Source organism: Ornithodoros turicata, chromosome 10 (genome assembly GCF_037126465.1).
Source record: "Ornithodoros turicata isolate Travis chromosome 10, ASM3712646v1, whole genome shotgun sequence".
Classification (NCBI taxonomy): domain Eukaryota; kingdom Metazoa; phylum Arthropoda; class Arachnida; order Ixodida; family Argasidae; genus Ornithodoros; species Ornithodoros turicata.
In genome coordinates, this window is record NC_088210.1 from 29788085 (window position 1) to 29809209 (window position 21125).

Below are 21125 nucleotides of genomic sequence, written 5' to 3' on the forward strand. Positions count from 1 at the left end.
CGGGCCTCCGCCCCGATTTTTTTATCGGCTGCTAGCTTCCTTATCACACGCACACAGGGTTGCTTGCTTCACACGTCCCTCTTCTTTCACAACTTTGGCGCCACAAGAAATTACCCACCTTGACCGGCCGCCAGAATGGAGAAAATATACATCGAAACACACACAGAGGAACAGCGGCGTAATTGCCGGCCAGCTATCAGAGGAAGCATATTAAAAGCCTCTCTTCCCATTCCGAAGCGGCAGAGTAAAAAAGAAAATAAAGGTGAGGACGTGTATGGAAAAGTGTCAGCAAATGATGATACAAAATAAATGAAATAAAAACGTGGATAAAGGAACCGGAAGGTCGCTTTCGTATACTATATAACGTTGTTAGCACGTCTGCAACGGCGCGTGTGTTGAGCAGTCGAACATTTAGTGAGGGGGGAGGGGAGAGGGGGTTCATTAAAAGGAAAACATGACGGCGGAAAATTGGCAAAGCTGAAAATGTTGCTATCGAAGCGGAGAGCTAGAGCGTGAAATGGAGATAGTTAGCGTAAAACCCAGATTTTACTGGCGTGTGATTGGCAGAAGCCAAGCACCGGTTTCTTCCTATACACACGTGATATTCGACGTGATATTAGGAATCTAGGTTATGCATCTCTTCTTCGGTTACTTGGTAGCGCGTGCAATATCGTAATCGTGCTGTTAACGAAAAAGAAAGAAAATCGGAAAGAATTCGTAGTTAAGAGACAAGACGTGTACAAAAAAAGTGCGAGTATGAAAAGACAGAAGGCCGTAGAAAGCACCCCACTTTTTTTTTCGTTAACAGTGAATGACTGTTGACAACCCAAGCAGCACAACATCTTGGCACAATATTGGAGCGATATTGGCGATATTGGCCCAATCTTTGGCCAACATGGGCCGGAATTGCCAATATTGGTCCTATATTGGGATAACATGTTGTGCTGCTTGGGAGGTAGGTGTTTTTAGGCAAGGCACTATTCGTCTTTACTACGCGAACATTGTTAAAAGTTTGTAAAAAAACTTCATGATTTCTCGCACGTTGCGTATTCTTCGAATTCGTGGCTGATGCATATGTCATGAACGAAATGGTGGAAATACAGCCCGTCATATCCCACCTGACTTGTTACACAGAACGTCGATTATTATTGGCTGTCAACTAAACTCCCTATCTACTGCAGTAGACAACACACTGCTCATAATTGCCAATACGACAGAGGACGTTGCACTGCAGACACATTTCTATCTATGTTCGATTATAAGTGCGCATGATAAGAAATCCTCATTCTATGGGGGTACGCTATTACAATGCCACATTATTCGCTGACAGGCACGGAAAGCAAGGTATATAGATAGGAAACACTGCGGTGAGAAATAAGTTCGCCCCGGCTTCCTGATTTGTTTCATTGAGCGCGATCTATAGTTTTTGCTTCGTTTCTTTCTGCGTATCAACTCTTCCCATCATCAACTAAGAAGCGAGCTAACGACTGCAGAGCGGGAAGCACTACAGACACATTTGTCGTTCGACGAACTCATCACTTATCACTCCGGTACATCTCCTTATTTTACGCGCTTACCGAGAAGGCTTTACCCGGGGCCAACCTTTAAGACACGCAAGACACCGGCAGCAAACTGGAAACAACGCCGAGGCACTCATTAATTCCTTAACGATAATCATAGATAGAGAAAACAAAAGAGGAGGAACGAAAACCCAGAAGCTTGGTTAGCATATGCGCGCGCATTGCCGAAGGATGTTTCGGGAAGAGGTATCCATATAACGCAATCCATTTTCCGCGTGCATTTTAACGGCGAGTGCTGCCCACTTTCGACACCCCGAAGGCCCTAAGTGTTTCTTTGCTATGCGTATCTCGCCACGCCTTCGCGCGCCTATGCTGCAGGAGTGGAGCGTTTTAAACAAAACCCTGATCCATACAGTTTGCGTTCTTCCCACGATGCCCATCGCTAATTTATATGCAAAAGATGCATCGCATGTTATAATTTTGTTTCGCGCCATGAATAGAGCCCGCGTTCTGTGCTGCGTTGGGTGTGGTGGGCGAGAGGGAGGTTTTTGGAAAATTGTTGCGCAACGCAGAGATTGAAGGCATGCAGACAAGGATGGTCTGGGGTTATACATCGGCGTTGCTGTTGTTGTTGTTGTTGTTGTTGTTTTTTTTTTTTATAGTCGATTCTTAGACAGTCTAGACGGGCTCTGAGGGAGTGAATTATGCGGGCAAGTGAACTTGACCTTTTTCGTAGATCGTGGACGGGACATCTTCCGGACAGCCATTCTATTCTGGCGACGAAACTAACGGAAAGATCAAGCAAACTCCATTCTGAGTAAACTGCTTTGTTCTCCTACTTCACCTCAAGCAATGGGATAGGGTGCCGCCTCCGCAGAGAAACATCCCACAACATCGTCATCACGTATCTGTTGTTATTGTTTGTTCTGCTTTTAGTGCAGCTATTAGCCACTTTCGAGACTAAATGCACAGAAGATTGTGCGAAATTTCGGAACTACTGCTTTCAGTGCTTAGGACTAGACCAAAATAAGGGACCGACCGATGCACATGACTAGAAGATGTAACGGCTCCCAATTCATTGCTCTTTCCTTTAGAGCGCGATAATCGAGCACTGTAAAAATGGGTGTAGAAACGGCAAAAAAAAAAAGAAAAAAGAAAGAAAAAGAAACAGGTGGGCGTGGCTCAGCCTGGAGAGGTCCAATCTACCATATAGGGATAGGAGGGCCGCCAATACAGTTACACCTCTCTCGTGCTAGGTGGCAGGCATAGAAATCGTAAAGAGGGAGGCACGAGGAACAGCTGAGTGAAAGAGTAATAATGGGTAAGAGCAAAGGATTTATAGGAGGCAGCGCCCTCTCCTAAAGTTCAAGTTCTATACGAAGGACCAAGTAAACCTAAGTATCTAGTGTTAAAGAGAGCGACGTTCGTAATAGCGGCGTTCGAAATAGCAACAGAAACGTTTTTATTGATGCTATTATACATATACAACAATACAAGTCGCGTTTCCGCTACGGAACCCCCCTCCCACCCCCTATTAAAAAAAAAAGAGAAAGAACACGCACGCAAAACCCTTCCTATCCCTTAATGGACGGAACTAAACGAGAGCAACAGAAACAGCTTTTGTCTCATACCCCCGAATGCACTCACACACAACACTTACGTCACCCAACATACATCACTGGTCCATCTTCCTCTGCCTATCCGAGCGCAGTAACAGGACAACTCGCGAGCCCCAGTAAGGTCCACAGAGTCACACATCTTTTCCCGAAACAGCAAAACAAGAAAGAAAAAAAAAAAGAAATGAGACAAGAAAGGCAGCAACATCCGTCTGTGTCGTGTAGCATCGAACGTCAAGTCTGATTCTCAATGGATATCTCCTCCTCGTACACATACGACGTCAATTTCCCGCTCATCAGAAAAGCACTGTCCCATTCCTTTTCTTTCAGCTAGCCAGCAAAAAAAGAAGAAAGAAAAGAAGAAGAAAAAAAAGAGGAACCGTACATCGGCGTGGGCGTGCATGGAAACAATGGCCTCGCGTGCGACCCGCGCGCCGCCTTTGTGCTTTTATACTGTGCGCGCCTTCACGGTTCGACGAGCTGCTGCTGCTACTCTCGCAGCCAAATGATGGTTGCGTCCGTCCTTCACGGAGTACACGCTATGTAAGAGCCTTCTTTTTGCCGTTCTAGGTCATGAACAACGCTGTCGTGCAGCGAATCGCAAGTTGCATTAAAAGCAAAGTGGAGCGATTCCGATTCCTGCTCTTCACGCGTCTCCTTCGTTATTTCGAAGGAACAGCGTAATAATAATGGTGAGGTGTTGGAAAGGTTGACAACGTGGAAGTTGCTGAAAATCGGCATAAACGGTATCCGCGGGTTTAGAGGAGACGAAGTAGGAATCAAACGGCATCCTCCTTATCGTGTCAATACGTCGTGTTTCGTGAAATGCATACCGGTTGTTTGCCAGTTTTCACCTGTGGTAATGATAGAGTATGGGAGAAGCCGTGAACGGGAATTGCGTAGCGTGGGGTTTTCTCGGTTATCATTACCAACCAGTGGAGCGGAATGAAACGTACGTCACTTTGCAATTTTCGATTTTGCGGGTTTAGTGGCTTTCAGGAGAGGGGATTTTAGCGCCAGAGTAGCCCTTTGCCAACGCACCGTGTGCCGCTTGTTTGGCACTCCGTGGGCATGCACATGTGCGGACGCAATAGACCGGGATTCCCCTTCAGATATTGAGATTAGTGTTGCGACATTTCTGATATCTCTTCTGGGAAAAACCATATAGGATTGAAAAGTGATAAAAACCATATAAGATTTGGCTGTTTTTGTTCTTTGTGACTTGAAACAAGGACTACCAGATTGGCATTACAGCTTCCACTTTCCCACCCCGTTCTCCTTCAGGGCTAGCCAGCAAACGGAACGTTTCCGTTTACAACAACCAGCCCAGAAACATTACACGACATACAGACAGACACATAAAATACGACAGAAAGGAAAATAAACACTCAGTCTCAGAAAAGCGTCCAATAATCGCGCACCAAAAACATGGCATAAAACGGCAGACGGAAACGCAGAAGCGCAATCAAAACGAAACCACACGACAGCAGCGCCTCTCTTCTTGGGGAAAAAAAAAGAAAGAGAGAGGAACAAAAAAAAAACGAATAAGAAAGACGCAGGAGCGACGCTCGCAACGCTATCGCCCCCTGGCGGTAAGCGCGCACGATCCCGTCGTCTGCTATCGTCTACTACGGTAGCCGGCCGCATGAACTGCAGCTTTTACGCGTTTCTTTTCGCCTGCAAATCAATGAGAAGACCGTGAGTGAGCACTGTTCGAGGTATTCCTCTGCGCCGCTCCTGTGCCTGTGTGTTCTGAACGTTTTTGCCATCCGTCGTTTTTCGAGCTGCAAGTCGGAGGCCGCTCGCATTCTCACAAGTGTTGTGTTCCGCGCACTGTGTGGACGCTTGTCGTAAGGAGTGATCTGACTACCTGCTGTGCTAGTCGTTTTTTGTTCCTGCCTGCACAAATGTGTTGCATCTGAAGCAAAACGTTATCGTGCTTCAGACGCCGGTAAGTCCAGTTTGTTGTTGCTGTTCTTCGGCAGTGGTACGGATTTAATGTTTCTCACTTCGAATCTGTTCTCCTATTATTGCCGGTGCCAGTTCTTGCAAATCACAAGTCTAGTCGCGGCAAAACGATATATGCCACTGGCTAGTTGTGCACAACACGTGATCGCTTTAACAACATGTTGATTGATTGACAGACTAACGACGACGACGATCATATATTACGGGATACAGGGCACGTATAGAATGATAACATAAGTTATATCTAAAGATCGCAGATATCCTCCGCTTTAGCATAGAGCACGACTAACCTCTCATTTTTTTTCTTTTACAAATCAATCAATCAGAATAGAGCACGAGCGCAGAACGTTGCGTAGCACTGAAAAACGCGTAAAGTAACAGCTCGCGTTTAATTTACTCCTTGGATTGCATTACTTTCGCAAAAAACCTGTTTACGAAGCGAAGGTCACATCTGATGGCCGCGACGAATTTTACAGGATAAAACAAGGTTGTCATAGTCCATCGAAATGTATATCTTGTATATCGGACGCGTATGTTGTCCTGGGAGAATTCGAGACTGTGTTTCGACGCAGATATCCCTATACGTTGAGCTATTCAAGCGATATGGCCTCAACAATGCCCTGCCATGGCGTCATCCAACGTATCTTGATTACGTTGTGTATGTGATACTTCGGTATAGTACCGGCCACAGCCGCGTGTTTTACGTGTCTAAAGCTCAGAGGAAAAGGTTAAGCAAAAGTATATTTCTGGCTTTAGTTGTTTACGGCATAAGTTGCGGTATCTGTTAACAAATAAATACAGTCTCAGTAATTCCGTAGAATACCGCCTGTTTCTAGCTCGTCTGTCAGATGCAACTTGACGAAGGTCTCCACAATGTATTCTGAGAAAAAGGAGCAAGTCTTTTTGAGGATTAGATTGCCTGATCAAGGAGGGGAACCCGAGACAGGGAATGAAGAGACGACACAACAAATTCTCAAACACAGCAAAAACTTTAATGCAACAGTGCCCTACAACAGTGCACAGTTTTTAGAATTTCTTGTGTCGTCTCTTCATTCTTTGTCTCGGGTTCCCCTCCTTGATCATGCACCAGCTTTTCAGCGCTTTGTCTCTTCTATTAGATTGCATTGACAAAAACCGTTAATCTCTCTTTCGGGATTAAATGCACAGCTATTTCTGCAAAGCTTAGGAACTGTTTGCAGTTTTGGGGAGTAAATTTCGAGGTCAGTCGACTAAAATGTCGAGTAATTGCAATCCAAAGAGGCTATAGAAGCTGCAATTGTTCCCCTGCTTTTTTTTTCTCCCCTGAGAGTGTGGCAACTCCACAGCCCAAGTTTCATTATGTTCGCGGACATACGATAACGGTTACTAATAACAGCGCGATAACAGCGAAATCCAGCCTTGCTGCGACGTAAGTGTCAGGAACAGTCGCACGTCGGCAGTTGCTTTCCTGTCCGCGTCACTCAGACGGGAACGGAACCATATAAAACTAAAGCTCATTATCAGAGTTTTAAACTAAAGAAAGGTTGCTGTACACTCAACAGTGACAGCACATACAACAGCGACCGATTGGAGATAAACATAAAATCTCAGGGGAATGAAATTAATTAATGATTAATGTATTAAAATAAAACACGAAAATAGCTGAAAAAAAAAAAAAGAAGAGTCCCGCGCTTGACGTCCCGATGCTTTTGACATTTTCTCTTACGCATCGCAGGTGACGCATCACTTTTTTTCACGTCTTTTTCTCGAATTATTGTGTTTGTTTCAAATTCTGGGGCACTCTCCGACCGTCTTTTGAACCGTCCGAAACACTCTGGAAAGGATTACTACCTTATGTACGGATTGTTTCCATACATGGTATGCTTGTTCATTGAGAAATGCGCCGTACGTATCGAGAGAGAAAGAGACAGAGACGGGAGGGGGGGGGGGGGGGGGCAAAATGAAGACGTCAGCTGCGACTGTGCTGCCAGCTGCTCCAGAGTGTTAAACCAAGAAGCTAATCACTTTCTCCAGATACTATTTCCCATAGAGTAGTGGCGTACACTCCTCGAAATGAACTTCACCGCATGGCACGCTCCTAGCCAACCATCATCTTGAAGGATGTCGTTATCTGCCCTGATTTGTTGAAAACGGGAGGCGTACGCGTTTTTTTTGTGACAATTATTTATTTATTTTATTTATTCGAATACCTCAAATGCCCGCGAGGGGCGTTACGTGAGGGGGGGGGGGGGTGAAAGAATACTACAACAAGAACTATACATCAAATAATGAATATATTAATACAAACTAGCACGCGAGTTTACATATGTTCAGTAAGACACAAACAAAATAATACAAGTAAATGAAATATGAACAGCGCATGTGCCACAGAAAGGCGTACGCCTCCCGTTTTCAACAAATCAGAGGAGACAACGATACCATTCAGGGTTAATGGTTGGCTTGGAGCGTGCTATGCGGTGAAGTTAATTTTTAAGAGTGTAGCTCTGCACTCTTAAAAATGAACTTCACCTCATAGCACGCTCTTAGCCAACCATAATCTCGAATGATATCGTTATCTGACCTGATTTGTTGAAACCGGGAGGCGTACGCCTTTTTTGTGACAATTATGAACAGCATAAGTGTCACAAAAAGGCGTACGCCTCCCGTTTTCAGCAAATCAGGGCAGACACGAACATGATTCGAGATGATGGTTTGCTAGGAGGGTGCTATGCGGGGAAGTTCACTTCTAAGAGTGTAGTCACGAATGATTGCGTTATTATCGCTCGTGATTGGAAGACGGGGGAGGGAGGGGGGGCATGCGCCTTTTTGTGGCAATTTCATATATCCAAATTGCCACAAAAAGGCGTACGCCCCCTCTCTCCTCGAATCAGAAGCGATGACCCTATCATTCGTGGCAATGGTTAGCGCACAGCGTGCTATGCGGTGAAGTTCTGTTTTTAGAGAGTATAATTCGAGAGTTAACATATAGCTCGTTCACGAAAACAACAGAATCGAACCTAGGTACTTCAAAGCCACGTTTTCACGTATTCACGTATTCACGTTTTCAGGTATACATGCAGCACCCCCGAATACTTCGACCTTAATAAGCGGTTGTATGCGTCGGTCGCTCAACTTCCTTCAATGGCAGTCAATGCAAATAACTCTGCTGTAAGTCGAAGGCGTGAGCATCCTGACAGGGCCAGGAGAGGGCGCTTCTCGCACTAGTAACGGTCAAGGAATACATTATGCCTCGATAATCAGCTAGGTTCAGCCTGATTCATCACGTCCCCAGTACACGGCACCAGACGTGACAGCTGGTAAACAGAAGGAGTAAGGGCCTTGAGAAGTTCAGCGCACTGCGAGGTACTGCTTCTCTTTACTTCTAAACTGTAGTGCTCGAACGTTCGTGAAAAATGAAGAAGGGAAGTGTTGATACTAAAGGCGGCGTCTGAGGTCTTTGAGAGGGACGGTCCGAAAGTGCTGACCTAATTTCGTGGCTGGACTCTTGTTCCACTGTAGATGACGTGTGCAAAAAAATTTCATCCAGTGCAGCGTCATATGTTTTGAGATACAAGAACATCAAGAAGGTCAAGAAGAAAAAGAACATGCAAGAAAGTCAAGAAGAAAAAGAACACGCAAGAAGATCCATTGTGTTCGCTATTTACTTTGCGGGCGACCGAACGTGCACAAACAGAATAGTGCAGAAAGTTGGTCATTAGAGATGGAAGTAGCTAGAAATACTGTAGCCTCATTCTATTTTTCTTGGCGCAACCTAGAAAACGGTGGATTGATTACATTTACCTAATTTTTCTTTATCACATAACCATCTGACTCAATTTACTTCACACTTTTGCATTACATATTCCGCAGTAATAAAATCCAAACGTATGTGAACGCAAATTACCTATCGGTCTTACAGCCAACAGAAATATCAATAAATAACCAATAAAACAATCAAACCGGCGTATATATCTCACGAAAGCTAAAGACCCACTCTCCTATATGCGAAGATCATCTCGCGAACACTGCCTAAACGGCAACGCAGAACGAGCCTATTCATTTCCTCCGGAGCGCATATAACTGCCCCCGTATTGCAAGCCATACAGCCTAAACGAGCTCGAAACAGCGGCAATTTGAGGCGTCTCAAATGTACTTAGCCTATGTCTTCGGCGCATTTGCATCGAGAGGCAGCGAACGCACGGTGCTGAAGGAGAACTTACCAGAGCAATAGCACCAAGATTAGAAATCGTGTCCGCGATTTGGAAATCAATAGCTCGGTCATTAGGGAAGTGGCGCTCATTAGGAACTTGCTCAGTAATTAGCTCCGAACGACATATACACACAGTTGGACGTACTGAGATGAGGAAAACGTCCATACCACGCGCGCGCGCGCGCGCGGGCGAAGAATTACTGGGAGCTGCTCGCACATGCATAGCGTGGTGGGGTCTGCCTTTCGGGTGCAGTGCTGGAGTGTCCATGGAGCGGGGGATATCTATAGGGATACGGGGAAAGATTAGCGATGATTAGTTAGGCTAAGTGGGCTTCGCCGCTATTCATTCAATGTGCAGGAGTTGTCTTGTTGATATCCAACGCATCAATAGCCAACGCTTCCATGTCTGGAGAAGTTGACGACGATATTGAACTAACAAGTCAGACCCTAAAGAGGCTGATTCTTTGGCTTTTGTTGGCTTTGGCTGAAACGGCCCTTTGACTGGATACTCGTATCCAATATAAAGCGAGCAAGCAGGGCGGTCGGCCTTTAGCCTGCTTTTTAGTCATGTTTCACGCGTCTCATATGAACCTCAATTCCATCACGTCCAAAGATTTATTTTAATATGAGATATATCTGCGAAGATAAAACACGTGATTGCGTATCAATGTCGCCGTCCTTGCTTAAAAACGCAGCTGCATACGTCACGCGCAACCTCGTACCCGTTACGATCATATCAGACGCTATTAGCTTTTCGACACGCCTTTTGAGGTTTCAAGATAAGAAAATTAAGGCCTTGCTTACTGGGCCCATTGCATGAAGCTGTACATTCACAATAGAGTGTTCGCTTACGTATTTTTAACGTATATACCCTCCGTTGTAACAACAGGAACTCAACAACCTCGGTCGAACACCGAAACCAATAATCCCGCGACACCATATACACTGGACCCCCGACGTAAGCATATAAAAAGAAAAAGACAATAAAAACAGAAAGGTAAAAAACTTCGCGCTCTGCGTGCTCCCATACGTTACACATCATTCCAGTACAATCTCCGCGCAGAGTACCACGAACCATTTAAACCAGCAGTTTCCTCCGTACACGAAACACCATAACACTCTTTATCCCATCAAAAGACCCCGAAATAGCACAAACGACACCGCTGTACAGTACGCGCCACACACGGCTACTGTACATCACGAACCTTACCTGCACAGACAGACGCAAAATTCTCCTATATACCCGTATAAGCGCACAAATAGAGAAATCTTCGGAAAGAAAGAGAGAGAGAGAGAGAGAGCACTTTTCCGGAGAGTATCGGTAAACAGAGCTTCGTATCTCGGCCCTTTTGCAATCCCACCAGTGACTTTGCTGGATGCCATTTCCCTTTCCGTGTGCAAGGGTTGTCTTCTTTCTTACGCTATCCCAGGCGCAAGAAGAGGCAGTCTTCTCGCTCTGGAACTATTGATCGGACTCAAGAGAATTGACTTTCGCGCGAAGAAAAAAAAAAGAGGGAAGAAAGGAAAGGCAGGAGCAAATAAAGGGGGAAATAGCAAACGATAAGAATTCCTTTCCTATTTCCGACGCGTTTCTTTCTATTTGTTTGAGTGACACTTTCGTAAGAAGATCTCAAACAGAAGGTTCTTTGAGGCGTTTCTATTGTAGACGCCTGGGCTCGCGCGGCTCCAAGTGCGGGGGGAAAATTAAAAGGGTGACGGGAAAATGGCGGGTGGAAAAATCCTAGCTCCGATTGAAATCTACGAATCAGCAGTAAAAGTGAAGCACGGCTCTGTTCCTGGATTGTTAAAATTACGAAGAGCTCGCCTGGACATTGCTTACGTAGAAGCCACATCGCTTATTCATCGTGTCCATGCCCTTTTAGCCATTATTCCTGCTGTGCTGGATGTGCAAGATATGCACGACCTACATTATTGATTGATTTGTAAAAATTAAAAAAAAATGGAGATGTTAGTCCCGAGCCACTCGGGACTGGCTACTCCAGGGCTACTCCAGGACGCGTTATTCAGAAACGAAACCACACGAATCTCTACACTTTGAAACGGAATGGATGAAAACACCAGCAATGGTGTAGAGTATCGTCCCTGGCGATGAAACTTCCCAGTCATCATCTCGTAATAAACTTGTTGTTGTTGTTATTGTTGTTGTTGATGACGAAAACATCACCACCAAATTTGGCACCAAAAGCAACAGTGTAGGAGAGTCCACGTGCAAAATCTCAATGCACAAAACACAAAGAGCGTCACAACATCCTCGTCTCGACGGACCTCTTTGACGACGTACATGATGTATGGGACTCTTGCCTCTATTTAGGCTTATTAATTTTGTGTTGTAGGGACATTTCCAGAAGAACTAAAAGATAATAGATAATTCTTAGATAATAATAATAATAATAACAATAATAAATAGATAATAATAGATGACAATAATGGTGGATCCATAACCATGGCCGGTATCTGTGGAGTAATTTTGCCCTGAGGGTTCTTCAACGTGCAACACAAAACAACGTATTGACGTCCCTTACGAAAGACGGCGTATTAATGCAACATGTACCCCTACAAAGACGCTGTCGCCCTCGATCGGGGTACAACCCGCAACCTGGGAACTAGCACAGGGCCCTCTACGACATGATCCACAGAGACCGCTACCGAAAATGTATTCAGAATGATTACAAGATAAAACTGAGCACTTCCTCCACACTCTTAAAAATGAACTTTACCACATAGCACGCTCCTAGCCAACCATTATCTCGAATGATATCGCTATGTGCCCTGATCCGTTCAAAACGGGGGGCGTACGCCTTTTTTGTGACACTTATGCTGTTCATAATTGTCACAAAAAAGGCGTACGCCTACCGTTTTCAACAAATCAGGGCAGATAACGATATCATTCGAGATGATGGTTGGCTAGGAGCGTGCTATGCGGTGAAGTTCATTTCTAAGAGCGCTGCTACTGGGGTTACGCGAAAACAGAAAATGCCTTCCACCTGGTTCTACACTCTTAAAAATGAACTTCACCACATAGCACGCTCCTAGCAAACCATAATCTCAAATGATATCGTTATCTGCCCTGGTTCGTTGAAAACGGGAGGCGTACGTCTTTTTTATGACAATTATGAACAGCATAAGTGTCACAAAAAAGGCGTACGCCTCCCGTTTTTAACAAATCAGGACAGATAACGATATCATTCGAGATAGTGGTTGGCTAGGAGCGTGCAATGAGGTGAAGTTCATTTTTAAGAGTGTAGTTGCTTATTGTAATTCAACAAATAAAAATTTATTTAAAACCCCCTATATTCGTCTGCGAATGACTCTTCACAAAATCATATTTATAATCAAGTATGGCAGCTACCTGCGCACTTAAATGAAGCTGACATACCGATATAACAGTTAGAAGATAAAACTCACGAAAATGCCTTTGTTTCTAAGGTTTTGCTACGTCAACTCTGTTAATGAATTCCCACAAAATTATGAGCACGGACTACACGATTCCGACATCGACACCGAACCACAAATGGGCGATGAAACTTCCCACTTATCATCATAAAATAAAGTTGTTGTTGTTGTTGTTCCCTGAATCGTCATCATGCTCGCGTTCTAAAAGCCCCGCTAACAAGAACGAAACCGGAGTTGTGTCATCGATGTCATCGTGGCCCGTCGCCATATGTTTATTTTGGGCGGTGTCATCGTTCTGGCCCTGCGCATGTGGGTGGTCCACAACGCAAGTTCCCACAGCGATCCGGACGGGTTGTCCGTAGGGCTCTCACGTCAAAGTTTCTGGCTGGTGGGTGTAGTGAAGACGTCAAGGCGCAATGCGCGCCCTCGAAGAGGGGAAGCACCAACAGGAGCATGCGTACTTCTAGAGGAAAACTAACGTATCGTGACTTATGATGAGGTCATTCATTTCTGATGATCACAAATGTCTGCGCGTAGTAGTTGGAGGTGAATAGGATTAGTGGCTACGATTGAGTCAGATGGAGAAGCTGAGCGGCAAATTCTTTTTTTCTGCTAGCGCTGCAAGACTCTGTGAGTTCTTCAACTACGCTTAACACTAAGAGCTGTTAACAAGTGCGTTGTAACCTCTCTTAGGTTCCTTAAGTACCCGGAGGTCTTTAGTTTATCCTACACTCTTAAAAATGAACTTCACCTCATAGCACGCTCCTAGCCAACCATTATCTCGAATGATATCGTTATCTGCCCTGATTTGTTGAAAACGGGGGGCGTACGCCATTTCTGCGACACTTATGCTGTTCATAATTGTCACAGAAAAGGCGTACGCCCCGTGTTTTCAACAAATCAGGGCAGATAACGATATCATTCGAGATAATGGTTGGCTAGGAGCGTGCTATGAGGTGAAGTTCATTTTTAAGAGTGTACATCAATTACAACGCAATAATAGATCACGCCCTTTGCGACAGCAAGTTTCTGATTGCGATCCGTTCGGTTTCTTCATTCGATTTTATTCAGTAAATAGTCTCAAGCAGTTGGAGATCCTCGGAACAGTCAGACAGCCTCTTCGAGGGCCTGTCATCTGAGCACATGCGTTATATAGAGAGTGATGCATGTACATCAACGAAGTGCAAGCAAGAGCAGGGTCTAAGTTCAGCGGAGCCATAACTAAATCGCCAGAGATTCTGTCTCTCCCTTCTGCGGGGCCCGGTCACAGGAGAGAAGCACACGATTATACTGATGACCGAACAACACCGGGTGTCGGACAGACGAAGGAGTCACTGCACTTCACCTGTATAGCATCATTAATTGTGTCTCCGGGAGTAACAGAATCTGTTTGTACGCTCTTAAAAAAGGGTGTATTTTAACTCCTCATTGGGGAGCACACCCTTACCACATATATCGCTCCCTTTGGAGTATACAATTACACTCCACCAGGGAGTTGAGGGGTCTTTTCACTCCCTAAAAAGAAGTGAGACTCCTTTTGAGAGAGTAATTGCACACTCAAAAAGGGAGTGATGTGTGTGGCAAGGGTTACTCTCCAAAAAGAGTTAAAATACACCCTTTCTTTAAAGTGTGTAGAGTGACAGCAATAGGAGACACACGTGAGTTTTCTTCTTCTTCTTCTTCATTTCAAGGTCGGCTAAAGTGAACTAAAAGCTTTCGAACGCAAAGTCATATTTTTCAATACACTGGGTTGCGGGCTCGCGGAACCGTCAAAATTCCGACCCCAATCGAAAACAACCGAAGACCGATCGCACATCAATGCGCTTCCTTTTTCGCCTTTCACGAAACGTTCGAGACATCGTCTCTCAGTTAAAAACTGGGCCGCTTATATACTCGTGTCGTCTACGGACCATTTAGACCGGGTCGTTAGTGCTTCACCGTGGTGCAGATGAGGATCTATTAAACGAGCTCGTCCAGGAAAAGAAGAGCCCCGTTTTAAAGCCGCCTTACAGAAATGCGGGGCCGCGCTTTCAATCGTGCAATCCAGCGTTTGATGCTTTCTCTGTTATTCGCGCATTCCTGTCACGCGGGAGCGAAAACCAGAGTCGGACCCTACACTCTTAAAAATGAACTTCACCGCATAGCACGCTCCTAGCCAACCATAACCCCGAATGATATCGTTATCTGCCCTGATTTGTTGAAAACGGGAGGCGTACGCCTTTTTTGTGACAATTATGAACAGCATTCTGTCCTGAGGCAACTTCCTTCCTGAACAGCATAAGTGTCACAAAAAAGGCGTACGCCTCCCGTTTTCATCAAATCAGGGAAGATAACGATATCATTCGAGGTTATGGTTGGCTAGGAGCGTTCTATGCGGTGAAGTTCATTTTTAAGAGTGTAGAGGTTGAAGTAAAGGAGTCATTCATACGCTGAGTATCATGATGGTCAGTTCCTATATAGACGGCTGTCATCACACTGTGCAGAAGCTGAAGACGTGCATTGTAGAAGTATACGCGTACAAAGCGTTCTCAGCGTCTGATAATTGACACATTTCCACTGAATGAAATTCAGCTTTTATCCTTACTATGCTTGCAGTGAAACACGAGAAGACTCGTGTCGCTGGGAACGCTTTTTAAATTAGTTTCGGGTATGAAAATTCATACTTGTGCTCATGTTTCGCCGCGCATAGCGAAATCAGATTATGCGTACACTACACGCGTAAAAATTAACTTCACCGCATAACACCTCCTGGCCAACCATCATTTGGAATGATATCGTTATCTGCCCTGATTTGTTGAAAACGGGAGGCGTACGCCTTTTTTGTGACACTTATGCTGTTCATAATTGTCACGAAAAAGGCGTACACCTCCCGTTTTCAACAAATGAGGGCAGATGACGATATCATTCGAGGTGATGGTAGGCTAGGAGCGTGTTATGCGGTGAAGTTCATTTCTAAGAGTGTACACACTCTGGGGAATGGATTCACCGCCATAGCACGCTCCTAATCGACCGCTATCTCGAATAATATCGGTTTCACAATATCGGTGTGACAATTATGAACAACACAAGAGTCAAAGAAATGCAGTACGCCTCCCGTCTTCAACAAATCAGGTCAGATAACGATACCATAATGTTTGGCCTTGAAAAAAAAATTGGATTCCAAGCAGTTTTTGGTTTCGTTCCGGTTTCAGTCCCTGAGCTGCATGCATGCATCGCTGAAGCATATCGGATACCGTATCGACATGCACCACCTTTTCGTATCGCCAGGCGCTCCGTAAAATTTACGCCCCCAAATCTACGACACTCGATCTGATCACGCCGTATCACAGCTCGTGGCAGAGTTCACGTATGCATTAGCCGCTCATCCACCAACAGGCCTTTCTTTTCCTGCGCGTGATGACACGTCTACCGCACGGAGGCCTTTCTAAAGGCACCAATTAGGTCTGCATGCAGCGCGCCTGTCATTACCAGATCCATCTTGGGATACCTTTACTTCCCAGTCACGAATCAGCGAAACATCGGTAGCGTTTTCGGTCGGCTAAACCTAAAATTTACGACCACCGGAGGTTTTTCCGAGAAGACCGTCGGCTTTCGTATCTGGAACTCCGTTTGCGTTATCGGGCGGAATGATCGAGCTGCCTCCGTGTCTCTGCTGTACAGATCGATTTTCGATGGGGTTATCCTCGATGACCATTGCGTTCTGGTTGGAGAGTGACTTCTCGTGAAGGCTGCCGGAGGACCCTGAAGATGATGATCATTTGTGGTCATTTGAGTGTGTTGACCGTATCTGCTATATTGGACTCTTAGGAGTGCCATAAATATCTATCGGGTATACGTCACTTATAGAGGCTTCGACGTCACCGAAGGTTTGTAAGCGATTAATATTTTAAACCCACGAAAGCACAGCCCATCTTGAATAGATAAGAATGGAGAAATGTTCCGAAATAAAGACGGCGTTTCGGCCAGTTTCTTATCACGTATGAAGCTCGTTATATTTTGCTTATTCAGGTAGCGCGTTAATCAAAAGGCGAGTTCCCGTGCCTCTGAGCCAGATTTAAACATTCCATACGTCGCCTGATATATTCTTTCTCTTTTTCCGCATTTCTTATTAAAATCCCGGAAGATAACAACACACACACACACATATATATAAAGAAACGATGATAAAGATAACTAAAGTAAAACACGACTATGATATTTCGCGAAGTAACAGAAAAAAAAAAGCTCATTACCTCACACCTTCTTGTTCACGTTCGCTACCTTTTCTTCTATGAAAAAAAAAAAAAAAAGAAACGGAAAAAAAGGAACATGTATGTAAACTTCATCAAACCACGAGCCTCCTCCTAGAGCGAGAGAGAGAGAGAGAGAAAGAATAAAAGAAAGCCCTCCATTTGCAGCAAATTTGACGGATCCGCGCTTCCTTTCCACTTTCCTCCTCCCAATTTCATTTCTATTTTAAGATATATACGTCGCGCGAGAAAAACCGTCACGCGAATTTAACATTGGCGCTGGCGAAATATCATTTGCATTCTTAAGCAAGCCGCTTCCTCTTCGCCCACGCACACACACCCTCTCTCTTTTCGTTTTTAAAACTCCTCTTTTGTTACTGCACTTTTCGCCCCAAAAACTTCTCTTTTTCTTTGCTCTCACAGTGCCCGTCCAAAACATTTCATCATTCTCTTCCCGCTCTCTCTCTCTCTTGCAGAAGCGTTTCTCTCGTCTGCTTCCATTAGTCGTCGTCTGTGTCTTTTATTTCACTGTCGTCTGCTACGCTCTTTCTCTGCTCCTGCTTTTGTTCGTCGTCTGCGAAAGTAATTGTTTCGTTTTCTGCGCAGTCCGTTTTCGCGCTGTTTGCTCGTAAATTTATGCGTCCTCGCGATTCGGCGAGAAATTAGGAACACTTCGTTTCTGTTACGAATAAATTAAACAGCGATTAAGGCCCGAGGAACAGGAGCGCTTCTCGCTTTAGCATGGACGTACCGTAAATTATTTGTGAACCTTCCCCAGTGGGCGTAAATTCAGCCAGGTTTGAAGATCTACTCAGAATTTCTGAATTCCTATACAGTACATTTCTTTAATTGCCATTGGGGTGAGAAATATATAAATAAATATAAGATATAAGATTGATATAGATATAAGACAATATAAGATAAGATTTAAGATGCGAGTTACTTCCGGTAACTTTCAGTGGTAATGTGGTAAACCAATAAATGGAATTGAATTGAATTAAATTTGTTGCAACTCTGGGCATTCCGCAAGAGGCATTTCAATGCGGTAGCTTTATATGGCCATATTCCAATATTGATCTTCGTGCGGTCGCACTTGTTGTCCCTGTACCTTCTTCTTTCTCCTCTCCCTCTTCTTCTTCCCTCTCCACAACTGTTACGGAGGGACCTACGGGGCTATGGAAATAGGTCGGCCCTATTTGACGCAGTCATTGGATGTGTCGCATCCTTCCTTGAATCAATTCATCCAATTTAATCAACCAATTATGATGTAATCCGATGTTCATGTTTTCGTTTTCTTTTTCGGTTCATTCTTGTATGTTTTGCAGGCACTGGTTCTTCAAAAAGTATTCGGACTGTATCATGCACGACAAGTGGAAACGCCTTTGTGCGCTTATATCACTGGCTCTATGCGTTGCACGCCACTTATACCTATAGTAGCAGCCTGTAGTAAAGGCTGCTGTTTCGTTGCGCGCGTTGACTCATTAATATTGTGGACCACATAAAACGCTCATTAGGGCAAGTAGCAGAGAGGGGATAACGCACGCGTCTTCCCCTTCACACACACGCGCGCGCGCGTGTGTGGTCGGTTTTCTCGCACCTTCCCACCATCAACGAGACCGAAAGAATACTTTCTTTTTCATTGCTTCTTTCTCGCGTTGCTCATCTGCTACGCGCATAGGCCCCTGCCCAACTGTCATTCGTTTATATAGTGAATCGTGTTATCGGATTGCACGACTGTTGTTACTGGTCTAAACATTGCAAAAGTACTCCGCAGCTTTTTATTTGACTCGGCGAGAGGTGTTTCTGTGACACTCTCAACTCATAATGGGACTTGACTGCAATGATACTACCTGGTCATAAGAGGTTCATGCGATGACTTTTGGGTTTGTGCTGTGATGGACATTACGCCGCGTACGTAATTTTATGTCATAAAAACAAGGACCTGAGACATTATCTTCGCATGACCTCATCATTTCTTATCACATTCTGACCGGTGTAGTGCCGGTGTAGTGCTGGGGTAGTGGACCACAAGTTATGTGGCAAATTTCTTCATCCATCGTAACTTCATGCATTTGTTATTGTTGTTGTTGTCATGAGCCTCATGTTGTCACACTTGTTCAATACCACACAGTCACAGTTCAATGTGTCAAAGTCACGTTTTACTGAGTCTCCCACTCGCAGTGTGTAATCACCATCCAAAGCAAATCTGCAGAATAATCAAGAACTGAGTTCTCAGTTGTCTCGCGACGTAAACACCCAATTATTATTAAAGAACTGAGTACACTCTTAAAAATGAACTTCACCGCATAGTACGCTCCTAACCAACCATCACCTCAAATGATATCGTTATCTGCCCTGACTTGTTGAAAACGGGAGGCGTACGCCTTTTCTGTGACAATTATGAACAGCATAAGTGTCACAGAAAAGGCGTACGCCTCCCGTTTTTAACAAATCGGGGCAGATAACTATATCATTCGAGATGATTGTTGGCTAGGAGCGTGCTATGCGGTGAAGTTCATTTTTAAGAGTGTAGATTCAGTAGATTTGCGTGAAATGTGGCAGACGTCTGATTCTTCTTCCTTTCATATTTCAGTCTTCTATCTGTATACTACATTTCGGTTCAGTGAACCAGGCCTTATATCTCTCTCAGACAACGCATAATTTCAGAATGTATCATCTAGTTCGGTTGCGTGCACGCATTAACTATAGAAGCCGGGCATTCCTAGAACTATATAGTAACGAAAAAGAAAACCAAGGTAGACTTCAAGGTGTCTGCGGAAAGGCACAGTGAAGCGTTGCTATTCGCACACACGCAATTTCTAGGAATGCACGCATTTCTGAACAATCTTTGAGACAGGAAAAGATGTGTAACAAGACTCCTGGCGTCTCGCTCTCTTTATTCTCGGCTTTTCACTGTCTCGTCTGGCCATCGGACCGTGGTCGAGACATGCATTCGCCTCTTCTTTTCTGCTTCGAGTTTCGCCAAAGCGGTGCCGGTTGACACGGGAGAATGACAGCTTTTTTTTTTCTTTTTATGTCTGTGCGTTATCGCGCTACACTGCAGAGTAAGAATGAAGGAGTGCAATAACGCGTGTCCACGCGCCTTTCGTGCTTGCGTACCCTAGTGCAAAACCGTCACAGACAAAGGAACAATAATACCTTCGTTGTTGGTTTGCGTATAGGTGCGGAATGGACAAAGCAGAAAACTGCGACGAAATGTAGACATTATCTTTATACATTGTCGTATCATCCAATAATTAAAGTTGTTGTTGTTGTCGTCGTATAAAGTATTGCTTCCCGAAAATAAAACGAATATATCCCGAGTTAAAACTCTCCCGATCTGTTAAAGAGCTATAGACTATCGCCCCCTCTCTCTCACATAATTGCTTGGTCCCTGGCCACATCCTGCACACCAACGCTCTGCCCTCAATTAAAGCTCTATTGACTTTCTTTGGACACCATAGGGCTTCGATCCATATTGTGAAGGGGCTCATTATTTCATTCCCCACGTCACCACCAGCAATGGGGTAGAGTATTGCCCCCTGGCGATGAAACCACCCAGTCATCATCTCGTAATAAAGTTGTTGTTCTTGTTGTTGTCCCGAGTTAAAGTGCATAAAAATCCTGCTGCGTTGTTTCACAAGAATAAGGAGCCTCATTTCTGCAATAAATATTGCTGGTATCTACTATATTAGTATAGTAAAATAATACAAAGTACACTCTAAGGAAAAAAGGTGTGAAAAGGGAGTAACTTCTAGGCGGTAGGCGTACGCCTTTTTTGTGACAATTATGAACAGCATAAGTGTCACAAAAAAGGCGTACGCCCCCGTTTTCAACAAATCAGGGCAGATAACGATATCATTCGAGATTATGGTTGGCTAGGAGCGTGCTATGCGGGGAAGTTCATTTTTAAGAGTGTAGGTCAACATAGCGTCTGATAAAGGGTGTAAAAGGGTGGTGAAATCAATTATCATATATCCCAATTCCTATACAAAAAGGCGTACGCCCCCCTCGTTTCACCGAATCAAAAGCGGTAACCCTATCATTCGTAGGTAGCAGGTAGAACTTTGCAACCTTTTAGGCACAACATCTGCGACAACTATTGCCTGTAACTGCTCCACCCTTTTTTCTAAAAGTGTAGAAAATCCGTAAGTACGCTCTTAAAAATGATGGGTGGTGGTGGTGGCGA

General features: G+C 44.6%; 1 protein-coding gene across 2 annotated transcripts in view; it reads left to right on the forward strand.

Moving 5' to 3' along the window:
- Positions 1 to 21125, forward strand: part of LOC135369817 (polyhomeotic-proximal chromatin protein-like) — a 231890-nt gene that overhangs the window by 50064 nt on the left and 160701 nt on the right. The window contains exon 1 of one of the 2 annotated variants that reach the window (XM_064603360.1): positions 4747 to 5087. The exons of the other annotated variant lie outside the window; for it this stretch is intronic. The gene's annotated coding sequence lies outside the window, so the exon portion shown is untranslated. Of the gene's footprint in view, positions 1 to 4746; positions 5088 to 21125 lie in introns of those variants that run through there. 2 annotated transcript variants of the gene reach the window in all.